An 18084-nucleotide genomic window follows, 5' to 3' on the forward strand; every position below is an offset into this window, starting at 1 on the left:
ACTACCAATATTAATAGATGGGATGTCATCCAAGAATTAGGAAACTATACCTTTTCATAGAGGAATTTGAAGTAGAGAAGAAATATCAAAAGAATCTTCACCTTTTTTCTCCTCTACTTGTGAAATGTGACTACCTTGTGCTTGATTACTACTTGGATTGGAAATTTGGAAAATAGAAAAGTTTGAAAGAGATTAATTAACAATATCAAAGGAAAGGGGGTCATCAAAAAGCAATTATAGAGGATAACAGTAATCCAAATTAGATTCAAAACAAAAGTTATGAGTATTAATATTGCCTTGAGAAATCAAAGGATTAGCCTTCACCTTAGACTCCATAAACCATTCCAAATTATCCGTAATCGGTTCTAGATCATGGGAAGTGGATGAAGATTGAGAAGATGTATTAGTAATTTAATTTTTATATTTCCTAACTTGATCATTAATACGTATAGGTGCCCTCATTGGTACTGAAAAGGGAGGAGGATATGGAACAAAGGAAATAGTAGGTTTCTCCTATAAAATTATAGGTGCATCATGATTTACAAGTTCATTAGGGGGTTTTTACTAACCATGTGAAGAGATTTGAATCAAACTTCTAAACTTCCTTTTAAGGAAATATCATTTTGTATCTTCTCGAGGAAAAACATAACATAAGTTAACGAATCGATTAGAAAAATCCTCAATTGATTCATTAGGGTACATTCTTAGTTGATTAATCCTTTTAAGAACATCTTGATAATCATATTGATCAAAATCTTGATAAATATCCTTAAGGAATTGATCAAATGAATGGGCGGAAGTAGATGGTAGGGTATGACACCATTGGTTAACTCAAACTTCAAGAATGAGGAAGAAAATCACAAAAGAAATATCTTCATCCTTGATTTCACGAGATTAACAAAACTTGAAAAATTGAAAGAAATTCTTGGCTATAGATATAGCACCCTTACGATTCGTTAAAGTTCAATTAAGACAAGTCATAAAAAAAATTCCATGGAGATTAAAAGTTTACTAGGAGATAGGTTACAAAAACACTCAAATATTATGATTTGGGGATGATCCATTTAAGATAAGAGATTCAAAATAGAATAATTGATCACAACTTGTCATTTACACTCCTTTTAGCACCAGAATGTTGAAAGTGTTGGATATTGCCAATGTATAGGGGGTCTCCATGATGTGAAGTCCGACCACCATAACTTAAGGTTCACCTTAGTTTGAACAAATAACATAAGAGATTATATACATAACTCTTGAAAAAAAAGTAATTTCACATTGTGCAACACCAATTGCAATGTGTAAAAGGAGACCTTCATGAGACATAGACAAAAGTGTGTCTCTAGAAGGAATTAATAATACTAATCTAAAAGAGACACACGAACAAAGAAATATTTTTTATTTATCTAGGGAAATTGTTCACATAAACACAACAATCATTAAATAAAATAGAACACACATTCAACAAGATAAGTATCTAATCCACCTAAATAGTTCAATTTCTCCAATACATATGAACACAACATATACTTAAAACATCCCAAGAATAGTCTTGAAACATTTGCAATACAAGAATGAAAATGTGTTGGCTCATTGAGCTTCAATTAGGTGGAAGCTTCAAGTACATAGTTACAATGATGAGCCACTAGTTCCAATAGTGGAAAATTAAGTCACTCCTCACTTCTTCAAAGAATGTTTTCTCTCCTATGCTAAGTAGAGAAGCCAAGAGTTGTGATGGTTTATTTGTAATAAGAGGAATGGACTTTCGTATTCTCATGACTCTTGGACTACCCTCATGAATCATAGACTTCTAATATGTACTTTGGACTTCTAATATGTCCTTTGGACTTCTAAACCTCTCCTGACCTTCTAACTTACTTTTGGACTTCTCTAAATGACTCTTTTGTCCATATATGACTCTGTGACTTTTCATATTCCACATGTGACTCTTCGGATTCCACATATTACATTTTTTTCTTTTCTTGAGAAAACATAATTACATTCCAAATGATGATGTGGCATGAAAAGTGGACACATCTAATATAGAGATGACACTTGTACAAGTTACAACTTGACAATGATGACACGAAGCTCATGGTTGGGTGGTAATGCAAATTTGCTCTCTTTGTTGCTTTTCCTTCAATATTTAGGGTTTATCTAATCTATGCTTCATGTTCATGTAAATATTCAATTTGGTGATTATCCTCATCCTCCAAAGGTTCTCGGATCATTATTGGAAACTTCTAAGTCACCATGCAATGTCTTTGTTCTATCGTGGTCTGGGATCCGCCTCATGTCTTCGTGAAATTTTCTTTTATGCTTCTTCTCCACAAGATCTTCTTTGTGCTTTCCCCTTACTATATTCTTTGAGCATCACCTTGTCACGTTGAGAAGGTATTTCTGCTAATCAAGATCATTCATGATAAGGAAAATCGAGTCTTGCAATCACCTATTCTATCTCTATCTACCTCATGGAATGAATTTCTTATGATAGGCTCATGGAAGTGCTGGAGGAAGGAGGGTTGATAAGGAAAGCATAGTTGAACTCATCAGTGGCCTACGAAGACTCAAATATTCACTATTATTGTGTTATACATTGTAAAGAGGGGATCTCCTTGGTCTAATGAAGTGGGGAAGCTCATGGGACAAGGTGGTGAGCTTGCTGCTTAAGACTAACCTATGCACCCATAAAGAAAGAGAGGAAGACTAGGAAAGTGAAATTTGACTAGTTAAGGATTGATAGGTGCCCTGCTTGATCCTTTTTACTGCACCATGTGCTAAAGAAGAAAGGCCTTTGCAAGTGTCAGCGCAACGGGGAAAACAACAAACAAGGCTAAAGCCTTGAGGCTTGAGATTGCACGATGTGCTAAAGGGAATACGAAGCCTTAAGGAAAGTGTAGATTGTTCTGAAAAGGCTTTATTATCTCTTGAGACTATTCCATGCACTCAGGAAGGCTTGATAGGACAAGGCGTGATCACAAAGTAGGACAAAAATGGTCAATGGAAGTGAGACTAAGCATTTTTTTTGCGCCATCAACTAGGAGGAAGAGGAAGCTTAAGGGATAGATCAGTTTGAAGGAACAAGGGGTCACTATTTATTTAATTTTATTTTACTTCTAAGTTAACATAGTTTGACCCAATAGTGAGTTCTTGTTCATCTGGAATGTGTCTTTCAGTCAAGGAATCCATAGAAAGGAAGTTATTTTTCCTAAAAGGGTTTTCACTACACTATGAGGATAAGAGGAACTTTGTGTTTCATGGTTCTTTTTGCAAGAGGGTTGAAGGGGTACAAGATATCATCTAGGAGTACTCTATGTGCCATGAAAGAAAGAGGCGATCAAAGCTCAGTGTAGTGAGTCAGTAAAAGCAAAACAGGTTAGATGACTATCCTTGAAAATTTCTTAATGTGCATTGATTTGAGATGGCTTTGAGAAGGAATTAATGCATAAGTATTAATGAGAAATGTTTCATCAATTATTCTCATGAATAGTATATTCTCATCACTTGGAAATAGGGCTAACGCCTTCACAACCCTTAATGGGCAGGAGGACCAAGAAGAACTCTAAAATGGCTAAGTGTGGGACTAATATAGTAAGAGAGTGAAATGCATCTGAACATAATTCAAACTTGGATCACACACATGAAAGACATCAATACACTCCAAAAAGATACATAGGACTCACGGATAGAAATCACACCATAAAACGACAAAAAAACGACACTTCTTTCTAAGTGTGTCAGTTGAAATGACACATTACAACACTTAGAACAAAAATTGTGACAAAGGTGTTGATTGCAATCAAAATATATATATATATATATATATATATATATTACAAAGCAAAGGCTATTTTCCAATATGTTATCTAATTATAATATATCAAAAATGTTAAAATTAGATAATTATTCTTGTGTAGGAGTTAGTTAAATTTAGAGAGTTAGTTAATTGTTGAGTGATGAAGATTAAGTGATGAGTGTTTGAATGTTAAGTCAAGTAGAGTTAAATGATAGATAGTTGCATATCAAGATATTTTAGTAAAGATTAAATACTTTCACTGAATTCATTGTAATAATTAAATTTTATATAATCAATAAAAGAACAAAAGAATCATACCTAACGTGTTTAGCTTCTCCATTTTTCAAAAAAAAAAAAAAAAAACAAATCATTACCTAACAACAGCTAAAATTCCTTTGGGCCCAGAAATTTGAAACTCCAGGACAAATTAAAACACAGCCAGAATCAAAACTCTACGCTGTTGAAATGGGCTCATTGCAGCTACTATTTTACGAACTTCCAAAATAAAAGTCTAAAACCCAATAAAATTCATAAGAAATTTCAAATTATGGGATAGCCAAGATGTTGAAATGAGTCGTTGTAATTACTATTCAACGAAATTGCAAAATAAACCTGGAGTGCTAAAATTCAAACAATATTCCAGCAAACATCAAACATAGACGATGTATCGTGTACACAGCCTTGAAAGTTTGACATGCTAACAACTACGCACCCATCATTTTAACCTAGGAAAGTAGTAGAGGTAGCCATGCTCTTATTTATTTATTTATTTATCCACGTTCCTAGGAACATCAAACTACGGAGGTGGATATAAATATCTATATTCCTCGTCGGGGTGTTGCAGGCGCACTCCCAGGGCCTCCCGGAGATTGGCCAGAGCCAGAACCAGAACCCGACCCCGATCCATACGCAGAGCTTCCACCGTTGTTACAACTGCCCGACCCAGAACCAGAACCAGATCCCTTGCCGCTGCCAGAACCAGAGCCGCTAGCGCTTCCAGAGCCTCCGCCGGAACCAGAACCAGAGCCCGAGCCCGAGGCAGAAGCGGAACCGTTTCCGCCGCAGCCAGAGGCAATACCTGAACCGGACCCCGATCCGGAGCCAGACCCACTTCCTCCTCCATCACCACGGTTCCAAGTCATAACCCTAGGGGTGCCCTGGCCAACCGAGGCAACACCATCACCATCGCTATCAGACTCTGAAAGAGCACTACGTCCACCAAGTTGTTTATCTTCACCCGGAGATCCCTTCAACAACTTCGGGGTGTTCCCATGGGCATCCACTAATACCAACCCTAATTTAGGCAACAAAATCGTTACAACCGCGATAGACGCCAAAACTAGCCACAGCACCGCAATTACAGACTGTGCCATTAGGTCAAGGATTTTAGAGTGAGAATTCAGTCGTTCCTTTGGCAACCCCAAATCTAGTACCAACACTAGATGCAGACTGGTAATGTGATACGGAATGTGTGAGCGTGAAATGAATTTATAATAGATTTTGGGTTGTCGCGTATTCATTCATTCATCACTATTGGCATTACGAAGACATACAGAAAGCATTTGCCTGCTCGGCGAATCCATGAATGCCCGCGGGTTTCGTTCAAAAAGACCTTCGGTTATTTTTCTTCTAAAGAATCTTCCGACCGAAAGCTTACGGAGGATTAGTTGTCATGGAGTCCCTTAGGTTTGAAATTAAATTAAAAGAGTATAAGGTGGAGTAGAGTCCATTAGATTCATGTGAATGTTATGTGATGTGGAAATTAAGATGGACAGCGAAGAGGTATCACATGAAATGCTTGAACACGGTGTGAGGATATTCCTCGCACATTCGCTAGGACATTCTATAATTGGACTTCAAAATTTGACATTATCTTCATCGATTTTGGACTTGGTGAAGAGAAAAATATCTTCATCGATCATCATTCTAGTGCTCACACAGCATGATATAGCTGAAGAGTTCTGAGACTAGTACAAAAGAGACAACAAGTTTCAAACATGTCTATTAAATATGTGATTATATTTTATTATTATATTTATTAATATGTAATTATTAAGGATTATATATATTATTAATTTTTTTGTTTTTTATTATTTTTTAGTAAATAGTATATGTTTATCGTATTTAATATAATTGAAGTGGTGACTTCACACCAAGGAGTATTTTAACAAAGCACCTGATGGCTTTCTATCCAAAATTTAGTAAATAGTATATATTTATCATATTCAATATAATTGAAGTGGTGACTTCACACCAAGGAGTATTTTAACAAAGCACCCGATCACTTTCTATCCAAAATTTAGTATCTATATTTTATATATATATATATAGATATATAATTAGTTTTTTTATATTATTTTAATATTATTAATTTTTTTGTTTTTGATTAATTATAAAAGTATATTAATATATATTATTAATAGTATACTAATATGTATCATTCATATATATATATATATATGGGGTTAATTTTTATATTTTTATTTTCCTAATGGTATAACATAATAATATAAAAATATAATTGTTATTATTATTATGATGTTAACATGATATTCATCATCTTTATTTTATTGATATATTAATTTTATTAAATAATTTTAAATTAAAAATATTTAATTAAATTTCATATTTTCTTAATTTAATTTATTTTATTTTATTTTATAATTATTTTCTATTTCTTAATATTTTTTAATATATTTTCGAATTTATGTTTTCCTTTGGTCAATATTTTCATTAATTTTTTGTTGTTGAATTTCTTATATTCTAACATTCATTTAACTTATCTTCTTCTTTATGACTATGCATCTATCACCTATTTATCTCTCAACGTGTGATCAGATTTTGTATCTCTATCTTGAGGATGTCATACTTCTTGGCTCAAAACTTCCACAATTAAAATGTCTGATGTGAATAATATGGAAATGCTTGAACATAATTACTCTTCTCACAAAAGCTTTTGCTCCAAAATCTAAAAGTTGTTATTAAAGAATAAAAAATTCTTCAAAATGTTCCTCTTTTTGCTTTTAAATTTTAGGGGAAAAAATTAGATGGTATGGAAAGATTTATTATCGAGGAGAATTTAAAATTTGATATCTTAGGGGAGGTTATTGCCTTAGTTATCAGGTTTTCTAAAATGTTAAGTGACTATATTTGCACCTATGTTGGTCACATCTTTGATATTTATCATATTATGGGTGTAAAGAAGAGGGACTCAATTTTAGTCATTTTCAATAGAAATTTCAATGGTAGTATCCTTGATTAAGTCTTTTCTTATTTGGGTATGAGAAACAACAACATGTTTTATTTCTATCAACTCTCCCTCCCACCATCCACCCTCTCACCCCAAGAAAATAAAAAATAAAACTTAAAATATTGAAATAAAAGGAAGTTAGTTGGGCACATTTGACATATCAATCAGCAAATGAATGCTACAACAATATGGGAAGTAGTTACCATTTAAAATGTTTCTAAGGTTCTTTAGGTCTATTTCATATAGCATGCAAGAGTATTTTTGAACACGTTTTACCTCTAATTTTTAGTCAATAGATATAAAATATCTAATAGAAATAATATCATAGGAACAAAAGCCAATAGTTGGATGTCTATTTTAAAAACATTATATGCATCAAGCCCAACATTATGATCTTGAATGCTCTTTAACCTAATATCTAAGTTGAGGATCAATTGTGTAATGTATCCATATTCATAAAGACACTATCAACATTTTTAAGTGAGGCCAAGGATGAAAATATTTTCCAACATATCAAGCTACAAAGCTTCATCACTAGAAGCTAGCTTACTGATTATGGTCCAAAAATTCTTGATGTTGCCAGTTGGATGATTGTTGACCTATCATGTTCACAAAGGTTGTACAAAATCTTCTTTGATTGTGGGATTTGATACTATTGTTTTAAATAAATAAGTAGTTCTAATATCAAGCTTTATTTGAAATGCACATGCACTTCCTCTTCCAATGAGTACCTCATAAGAACTTGGATTATCATAAGCATATGTAAAGATAGTAATGACCTTATGATAATTACCATCATTTACCTATGTTATTCCTCTTGATAACCAAATATCAAGGCTTATTGATTAAGTTTTGTTTTGGTAAACTAAGAGGCAATAGCATTCTCTCTTCATATAGGTCTTTCCCTCTGAACAAATTTGACAATGCTCTTAAAAGTTCAGTTGGATGTAGAAATCAAAGAGTTGAGGGACTCTTTAGGAAACTCTATAATTTTACCATCACTAACCATTGATGAACCATATTTTCAATTGGTAACTAGTAAATCATACAATTCTACTATTTTCTTTATATCAATAAATTGACCCAATGCCCCTCCATAACAATGCTTCCATGTTTGTAATGAATCATCCCCATTCCCAAAGAAACCAATGCATGGCGTTTGTGTATATATTTTAATAAGAATTTTCCCATGTGGCCAAGATAATAACTCCACAAATTTCCCCAATATTTGTACAATTTGATTGAGATATCACCCACTACTAACCCAACTAGATCAATCCCTCCACATACTTCACAATCATGCCATGGAAATAGATGTGAGTGAATACATACCTTCTTTCATGAAGGTTGTTTTGATATTTATTGGTGATGTTGTAGGAGATCCCACTTTATACCTTGGGGTCCCTACTGCTTTCTTCAATAGATGTAACCTGCACGCAATCCACAAACACCAAACTTTTCTTTCCAAAAAATGTAAAGGTGAGATATAGAAGATCTAATCTAGATTTCTCAAATTATCCATATCTAACAAAAGTAGATCACATACAATGTGTATGGTGAGAAATTGTGGTATATATATTATGAAACATTTCTGATCATTTGTCTCTAGCTTCCCATTGGTTAATTGTTGAAATTAAGGTTCCATTTCACATGCAAGGTTTCCTCTCTGAGTATTTCACCATGATTTCATTACCTATCTTTTTCTACTTTTTATTTTTCCTTGGGAATGACCTCCTTATATAGTCTTTTGAAGAGTATGAGCGAACGAAACTAGACACCTAGGTCCTAGTTAGATGTGTTTAACATAAAATCTAAAGCCATATGACAATGCATCTCATCCTTATCAAATAGATCTATGTTTATAAGCATAAGAACTTGGATTATCATAAGCATATGTTTAAAGATAGTAATGACCTTATGATAATTACCATCATTTACTATGTTATTCCTCTTGATAACCAAATATCAAGGCTTATTGATTAAGTTTTGTTTTGGTAAACTAAGAGGCAATAGCATTCTCTCTTCATATAGGTCTTTCCCTCTGAACAAATTTGACAATGCTCTTAGAAGTTCAGTTGGATGTAGAAATAAAAGAGTTGAGGGACTCTTTAGAAACTCTATAATTTTACCATCACTAACCATTGATGAACCATATTTTCAATTGGTAACTAGTAAATCCTACAATTCTAGTATTTTCTTTATATCAATAAATTGACCCAATGCCCCTCCATAACCATGCTTCCATGTTTGTAATGAATCATCCTCATTCCCAAAGAAACCAATGCATGACGTTTGTGTATATATTTTAATAAGAATTTTCCCATGTGGCCAAGATGATAAAGCCACAAATTTTCGCAATATTTGTACGAATTGATTGAGATATCACCCACTACTAACCACACTAGATCAATCCCTCCACACACTTCACAGTCATGCCATGGAAATATATGTGAGTGAATACATACCTTCTTTCATGAAGGTTGTTTTGATATTTATTGGTGATGTTGTAGGAGATCCCACTTTATACGTTGAGGTCCCTACTACTTTCTTCAATAGATGTAACCTTCACATAATCCACAAACACCAAGCCTTTCTTTCCAAAAAATGTAAAGGTGAGATATAGAATATCTAATGTAGATTTCTCAAATTATCCATATCTAACAAAAGTAGATCACATACAATGTATATGGTGAGAAATTGTTGTATATATATTATGAAACCTTTCTGATCACTTGTCTCTAGCTCCCCCTTGGTTAATTGTTGAAAGTAAGGTTGTCTTTCACATGCAAGGTTTCCTCTCTGAGTATTTCACCATGATTTCATTACCTATCCTTTTCTACTTTTTCTTTTTCCTTGGGAATGACCTCCTTATATAGTCTTTTCAAGAGTATGAGCAAATGAAAGTAGACACCTAGGTCCTAGTTAGTTGTGTTTAACATAAAATCTAAAGCCATATGACAATGCATATCATCCTTATCAAATAGATCTACTTGTAAATAGACATTTCAACCAAATAAGAGGAGTCGTTGTGTTTTCCAAAATCGATCTACGGTATGGGTATCATTAGATCAGAATTAAGGATGAGGACATTCACAATATTGCATTCTAGATGAGGCATGGCCATTAAGAGTTTGTAGTGGTGGCCTTCAGGCTTACAAAAACCCTAGCAACCTTCATATGCCTAATGAATAATGTTCTTAGAACTTACCTAGATAATTTGTACTCATTTTTTTGGATGGAATTCTTATGTATTCAAAGAATAAAGAAGAGCACAAATACCATGTAAGAGAAGTTTTGCAACTACTAAGGAATAATAAGTTGTATGCAAAACTTAGCAAATGTGATTTTTCCAAACCCAATTTTACTACTTGGGACATGTTATTTCAAAAGAGGTCATGGTTGTAGACCCAAAAAAAAAATTCAAGGCAATGACGGAATGGCCCACTCCCTAGAATGTGATGAAGGTTAGATGCTTTATGGGATTATATCATTATTATTTAAGGTTCATTCATAACTTCTCAAATATTGGAAATCTTTTGTAGTCGGTACAACACCCACCCAAAAATTCGTCGTATCACCAAATTTTTGGTCCCCTATATTTTTGCAAGGTCCTAAGGTTTATTCTTGCGTTCTGAATTATTTGAGGTTACCAATGACCAAGTCATAATCAAACGCTCTTGATATTCATGCTTTCATGTCACATATTATTCATGTTCACTCTTCTTAATTGTGATGCCCATTCTAACATATTCATTAGGGTTCAACATGATAGGAAAGTTTCTTATGACGGTGATCATGTTGTACCTTTCTTTCACCCTTTAAATTCCTTAGGGTTTATGAATATATCGCTTTATTTTCCAACTCTAAAACCCCTAGCTTATCATCACTATCATTAAAGGGCTAGACCATGTCATCTTGATCCCATTTGCAGTCCTAGCTTTCACCTTCATTGGCATTTTAATGGAATTCTTAGTTATGATAATATCATTATCATGATTAGGAGATAAATCATGTATTAATCCCTTTAGGCATCCTTGTGTTTGTTGGAAGGGATTTTTCATATATGTAAAATTAAATCCCAAAACCTACCTTTTACATGGTATGCAACATTCATAAGAGATGAAACATTTTTAATGAGTTATGAGACTTCACAAAACTCAAACTACCAATTTTTCATGATCTATTTTTGATCCAAACTTAAACAGGAACGCAACAACTTACATATATAATCATAAACATAGAGATGCGGTACAAAACCACTTCATTCCATTAATAGAAAATATTGAAATATACTTACAAACAAAATGGAAAAAAGATAGCTCGAGCGATGGTAGCTTATCTTTGAGAAGAGATGTGGTGGCTACATGCCTCTGAACTATGTTACAATGAGGCTCAAGGGCCTATTTATTATTGGAAAACATGAGAAAACCATAAACAACCAAAACCCTAACCCCAATATATGTAACACCAAGAGTTTGTGGGCCTCATTGGGGTTAGTTGGGCAGCGAACTTCCCGGGGTCATAACTTGGTCATATGGTCTTCGTTTGGCGCATATGATACATTGTTAGAAAGTTCTCTTTGAGTATTAAAGGTTTCACCACAAGCCCCTACCTATGGATATGGGCTTGCCACAGACCCCAAAAACATTGTTTAGGGGTCAAAACTAATCCGGAAGTTCAGGACCCAAAAAACTTCTAAAAATAGTAAATGCTGAAATGAATGAGGAAATAGATGAAACTGACTAGGGGGGTGTTGTGCTCTACAACAACCCCCCATTTCATACAATTTTTATTTTTCAAAACAATAATATGAAATAGGTCCCTTTTTATTTAACTTGGTATCAACTTATCATTATCCAAAAGGTCCGAAACGAAATAAAACATTATAAAACCTTTTTGATAAATAACTTAAACGGTCTTATAATAAAGAATGAGTAATCTTTTATTATTGCGATAAAGCGATCGCAAGATCGCATATCACAATGACAAAGGATGCATGACTTAAAAGACCCATTGATTTTCCCTGATGCGACAATGCACAAATGGCTATCGGATATCGGGAAGGCAAGCGATCATAACAAAAGGCCCCTCTTCGCTCCGATGCGATATCGCTATCGGCGATCGGGGATGTACCATGCATGCATCTAAAGCCCTCGTTTAAAACTCCCGATGCGAATTGGCGATATCGCTATCGGTGATCGGGGATTCCGAAAGGACACCAATATAACAACTTAAGCTTTCCCCCGATCGCCGATTGCGATAAAGCTAAAGCGCAGATTTCAAAAAAGATTGATAAAGCCGGGATATATTATGGTTATTTAGTATTAAAGGCCTTTCTCTTCCCGATAGCGATTCACTTACGCTCAACCGCCAAAACATCAAAGCCATGCTTAAATGAATCATTCGGCCAATAAACGATATGATGAGCATTTAAAGGATTGACAGGTTTAAACGGCCATTTAATGAAACAGTAAGGCTAAAATCTCTTCAGAGATTGTATCCGCGGCCACCTTAAGTTAAATCCTCCATTATTCATTGATTAATATATCTCGTTCATCTTTGGTTTGCGCTACCAATTCTCCGCATTACGTTCATTTTCTCTCCTGTGCAGAGCTCTTCCGAAGCAGCAAATTCAAGCCAAATGGGGAAGAAATCTAAGAAAACTGCAACAGCTTCCGCTTCGGCAGTTACAGGACAACACATTGCCGATCCAGGAGCAAGCAAAAAGGGACTGATATCCGACACCACATGTCTAGGACTCGGTAAAACTACTTGGCTGAGCATCTACAATCTGATTGAGGCCGAAGAGCCTGAGGTAACAACGGTGCAAGCCACAGCAGACACGACTCGGAAGTCTGATGCTACTCTAAAGGATTTAGCCGACTCTTACCTTCATCGGATAGCAGCCCGAGAACAAATTCTCCCATATACAGATGTAGTGAGATGGGCAATTGAAGAAATCCCAATCACAAATAGGACATTTTGCACCATGGACGGGAGAGTCTTTGGCTCATTTCAACCTGATGATTTGAGGCAAATGTACCATTTGCCTGCACCAGAGAAGAAATACAACAAGGCATTCTTGGAGAAATTCAGAAATGAAAACGACATTGAATCAGAACCCATTCGGGATTGGAGGCAAAACCCAGCAAAACACAAGCATGAGTCTTCGGGTAAGTACTCTGTCGATTCCTTGTGTTCTCCTTATTGTTATGTCGGGGTAATGATGTGTAGGTTGTGGGGGTTACATGATTCCGCAAACTTCACTATAGAGATGGTGCCTTTGATGGAGGCAGCATGCAATAGTGAAATAATGGATTGGGGAAATATATTATCTAATAAGTTAGCAACCGCAGTTCTTGAATTTAGAAACAAAACCCGCATTACTGAAAGATTCATTCCCCCATTTTACTATAGTTCCTACATCTTGGACACCCTGTGTTTTAATTTTGAATTTCCTGTGCTTGGGTGGAGATGGACTCCACAAGACCCCATGCCCATTCATATATACAACCAGAAGTTATGGAAAGCCCACTATAAACACCATTTATATCAAGTTTGCAATGGTTTTATGTTACCCATTCACTATGCCATTTTTGAAAAACCTACTCCTAAGATTTCCTACCAAGCGGAGATTGACTTGACAGCCATATGGAGATGGTTCAGAGAAGAAAAATTCACCTATGTAAGAGTTTTTGGCAGCCAAGCCAATCCTCATGTCCTCCCTTTGTATATACCTGATAAATTGTTAGCCCGAGAGGTAGCATATCATATTACATCCGAAGGAGTTACACAGACTCTAAGGAATAGAAAGAAGCAGGTTTGGCCTTATTTTCCTCTAAGATGTGGTGTCTACGCTCTGCATGACTATAAACATGCAGAGAAAGAAGCAGATAAGATTAAGGCACTGAATCTCGCCACTCTTCCTAATAGGCGATTTGATCCAAACAAAGTCACCTATAATGCACTTGAACAGGCAAAATTAACTAAATTTGACCATAAAGATGATGATTTTGATGACCTGTTCTCCTCAGCCGAGTCGCTATTCTAGGTTAAATCACTAGCCAGAATGAGATATAATGATGACGGGTTAGTTGAATTTAACAGACTTAGAGAACAGAGGTTGCAAACTCCGCCTGTAGATCTGTTAGCAATGACCCCGATGACACAATCAAGCGAGCCTGAGCAGTGACTCACTAATGAACCTCCTGCTACATCAGAAATTGCTGGAGAAATCCAAACAAAAGAGCAGGAGGAAGTGCAGAGAAGAGAGCAAGAGGAAACACAGAGGAAAGAGCAGGAGCAGAGCAGCACGGACGTGAATGTAGATGCCCAGATTGACCCGAAATTGCTCCAGGAATGGCAGCAATTCGACTCAATCATAAGCAATCTTGAGAGCTCAAAGGAAGCCGATACATCAAAAGCGGCTGACACACAGGATACAACATCTAAAGAGGTTCCAAGTGGAACCAGCGGCCTACCCATTTCTACAGGAATAGAGATAATTCCTAAGGATCCTTCGGATCAGATCGTTTTACAAGTGGAGGAGATACCTCCATTGGATGTCTTTTACAGCCCAAAGCACAGGGCTGTAGTAAAACGACAGCGGAAAAGGAGAAGGACTGATCACTCTTCCCTATTCCCTGAACAAATAGTGACAGCCAATGTGGTCCGGAAAGAGGAGTTTGATCCTTCTGATGACCTTACTAAATTGTCCCAATATGCCGGAGCCTATTCAGCGGCCACCATGGACAAGGCATCAGAAGTGACTAATCTGTTAAGAGAAAAGGACCAAGAAATCGCCTCGCTACAAGTACAATTATCGGAGGCACAGCAGAAGGTAGAGCAACTTGAACAGCAGTTGTATACACAACTACAAATAAACAATCAACTGAATAAACAATTGTAGGAAGAAAAACAAAGAATTGATTCAAGTGCTATTTAAAAGCAGAAGGAGTTTTCGGAAGCACTGGAAAAATTGAAAGCAGTGCATGAACAGATGGGGAAATCTAAATATGAGCAAATTGCTCAATTATCAACCCAAATAGAAAAGTCCAAGAATCTTCCACAGCCTGCAGAGTTCAGAGCCGAAGCATTACAGATTAACAAAGCATTGGTAACACAAATAAGGTTGTTATGTCAACAAATCGCTCAAGCAGAACCTTTATGTGACTTAACAGCATCAATAAGTGATAAGTCGATTGATGTTAGAACAGACTTGGAGCAAGCCGATGAGACCTTGACCAATTTTCTTGAGTGGCAAGACACTGATGAGGGACAGGCAGCTAATTTGCCAAAAATCTTAGAATCCCATAAAGAGATCCTATTTATGGAATGGCAGTCCCAGTTAATGAAGGCAGAGAGAGAAGTTTCCAGATGCAAGTTAACCACAAGTAATTTGGTTGAATTGATTAATGATACTCTCTACTTATCTAACATGATCTCTCAATGTACCCCAGGTAAATTGCTATTGGCTAAGAGATTGGAGCAGTCATGTTATCAAGAGCTGGAGAAGAATGGGAGATTGATCGCAGGTATTAACAGTTTGACTTGGGACACCTATTGGTTGTTCGTAGTCAAACCATACAGCCAGAGAGCCACCCTCAAGTGCCTGATAGATGCAATCGGGTGTATCATTCCCGATATACAAGATGCCACCTATGCTACCCAACTCAATTCTCATCTCAACCGACCTCCAAAAGTGGAACCAATGCTTGCAATATGTCAACACAGGTCGAAAGGCAAACAGCCTAAGTGATGAATCATGCTGCCGACTGCCATATTGCTATGAGGAAGATACTCCAAATCAAGTTGTACCAATTAAGTAGGATTTTAATTTCATAGTTAGTTAGTTTTAGTCAAGTATTTATAGACCCTTTCAATGCATTGGAAAGGGTCGTAAGTTTTTGTATATGACTTAAACCTGGAGTTGCACTACTGTACTTCAGGCATATTTTTTTTATAAAGACTGGGCCAATTATTCCAATTTTGATAATGAAGCTTTTATGTGGATGTGCACTACTGCCTTTATTTAAAAGTATTTCTGCGTCAGAAGAAGGAATTCAAATAGCGATTGATGTTGGGAATGATTTGCAGCTCATATGGTACTACTATCTATGTCTGAGTTCATTCTATTTATGTGAATTGTTGTTTGATCGCTCTTGCTATTATCAGATATATGTGTGTGTTTTTAACAGCGTTCTTTACAATTTCCACTATTGGATGTTTACAGCATGCTTTTCTTTTATCATACATGTATCGGTAATATAAAAGGATAAGTGTAACAATGTTTTGTTAATCACTTTGTTCAACTACTTGAACAAAGCAATCATTAAGTAAATGAATGTCTATGTTTATTGTGTAGAGTCATCTATATGCCTATCAATGAACAGAGATCATCAAGCGTTGCACTTAAAAGAATAGAAGCCTCCCAGGATAGAATAGTCATTTATGTTTTTGCTATTAGATTAAGTCATCCATTCATTATCATTTATTAGAAACCCAATCACTCATCCATCCCCTTTTATTCATTATTGGGAAACTGGTCCCATTATATCCAGTCGGAGCCACCATCCCAAACAGAAAAGGAGCTGTATTAATGTCCGGACCGGGTGGTTATCCCCCAATGTTGATACAACGATTTTCGAGGCATCAACATTTTTGGTGCTAGAAGGAGGGCCTAACTATGAATGGCGAGCAAATCCAAATCTATAGACCATTCTGAGAGTAAATCTCCCTCCACATCACCTCGTACTTCCCAATTGCATGCTGGTTCTCCAGTATCCAAGCAAGAAGAAGAGGAATCAACTACCACTGCTCAAATCCATAACACTCCAGAACGATTAAGTCCTGAGTCCCCTGAAGTTCAGTTACTCATCCATAAACTTCAAGGCTTCTCGATAACACCACAGAAATCTGAAGTATCTCAAAGCAGTGAGACTTCGCAATTCAATCTACCTCATCCCCTCACTAGACTTCAGAGCGGAAAGCTCGGTATTGAACCCACTGAGCTGCCCTTACCTAAAAGGAAAAGGGCAAAGAAGAACACTGAAGGATCTGACAGTGAGGCACTTTCATCCACATCCTCCATCTCATCTTCCCCTGTGCGAAGTCAACCATCCACTCCCTCATTACACATTGTTGTTCATCAGGGATTAGGAACTTCAACATCCCAACCTGCTCAATCCTCAATATCAAGTCCTTCCCAAACATCTGCAATTTCATCAGCCATCTCATCCCCTACTGGTGTTTCAATGGCAAATCCATGGAATAGACCTGGTGCGGTCAATATGCCTGCACCATTACATGCATTATCGGATGCTCCTGAAAAATGGCTACCCAAGTTTAACCCAGATGATGGTATTCAAGCTAAGGAACATATTAATAACTTCATGTTATCAGTTAATTTGAAAGGAGTGACGGAGGAAGATGTTGTCGTTAGGCTTTTCCCTTACACTTTGCAAGGATCAGCAGGATCCTGGTATTTTTCCTTGCCTTCTGGATCCATTACCAATTGGACCACTTGCCAAGAGCAGTCTCTCACTAAGTATGGTGATGATAGATCTTTAGCCACATTAATAAATGATCTTTCCAATCTTAGGATAGAGCATAGGGAGCCGATTAAAGAATTCAATGCGCGATTCAATAAACTCTTGAATAAGATCCCAACGGCCTCCAAAACAAGTGAGCAAATGAGAAGCGAGTGGTATATAACTACCCTACTTGCCAATATAGCTATCTTCGTAGACAGGGCCGGAAAACCAACTTTAGCTGAAAACATGAACGAAGCACTTGCTGTGGAGAAACGTATTAATGCTCTAGAGAAGAAAGTTGCTCTTGAAGATAGAAAATCCAAAAAAGTTTCTTTTAAAGATGATTCAAAGAAGAAAACCCCTAAAGATCCCTATGATATGTAAGGTCTACAAAAGGTCCTTAAGACTTTGTCAAATGAAATGGTTGAAATCAAAAAACAAGTAGCAGAAACCTCAACTAAAAGGCCCTTTAGAAATTTCAATAAAACCGAATCAAAACCACCAAATGT

The sequence above is a fragment of the Pinus tabuliformis genome, chromosome 3_2 (genome assembly GCF_031772625.1).
Source record: "Pinus tabuliformis cultivar Carrire ecotype Pingquan chromosome 3_2, CPIR1, whole genome shotgun sequence".
NCBI lineage: Eukaryota > Viridiplantae > Streptophyta > Pinopsida > Pinales > Pinaceae > Pinus > Pinus tabuliformis.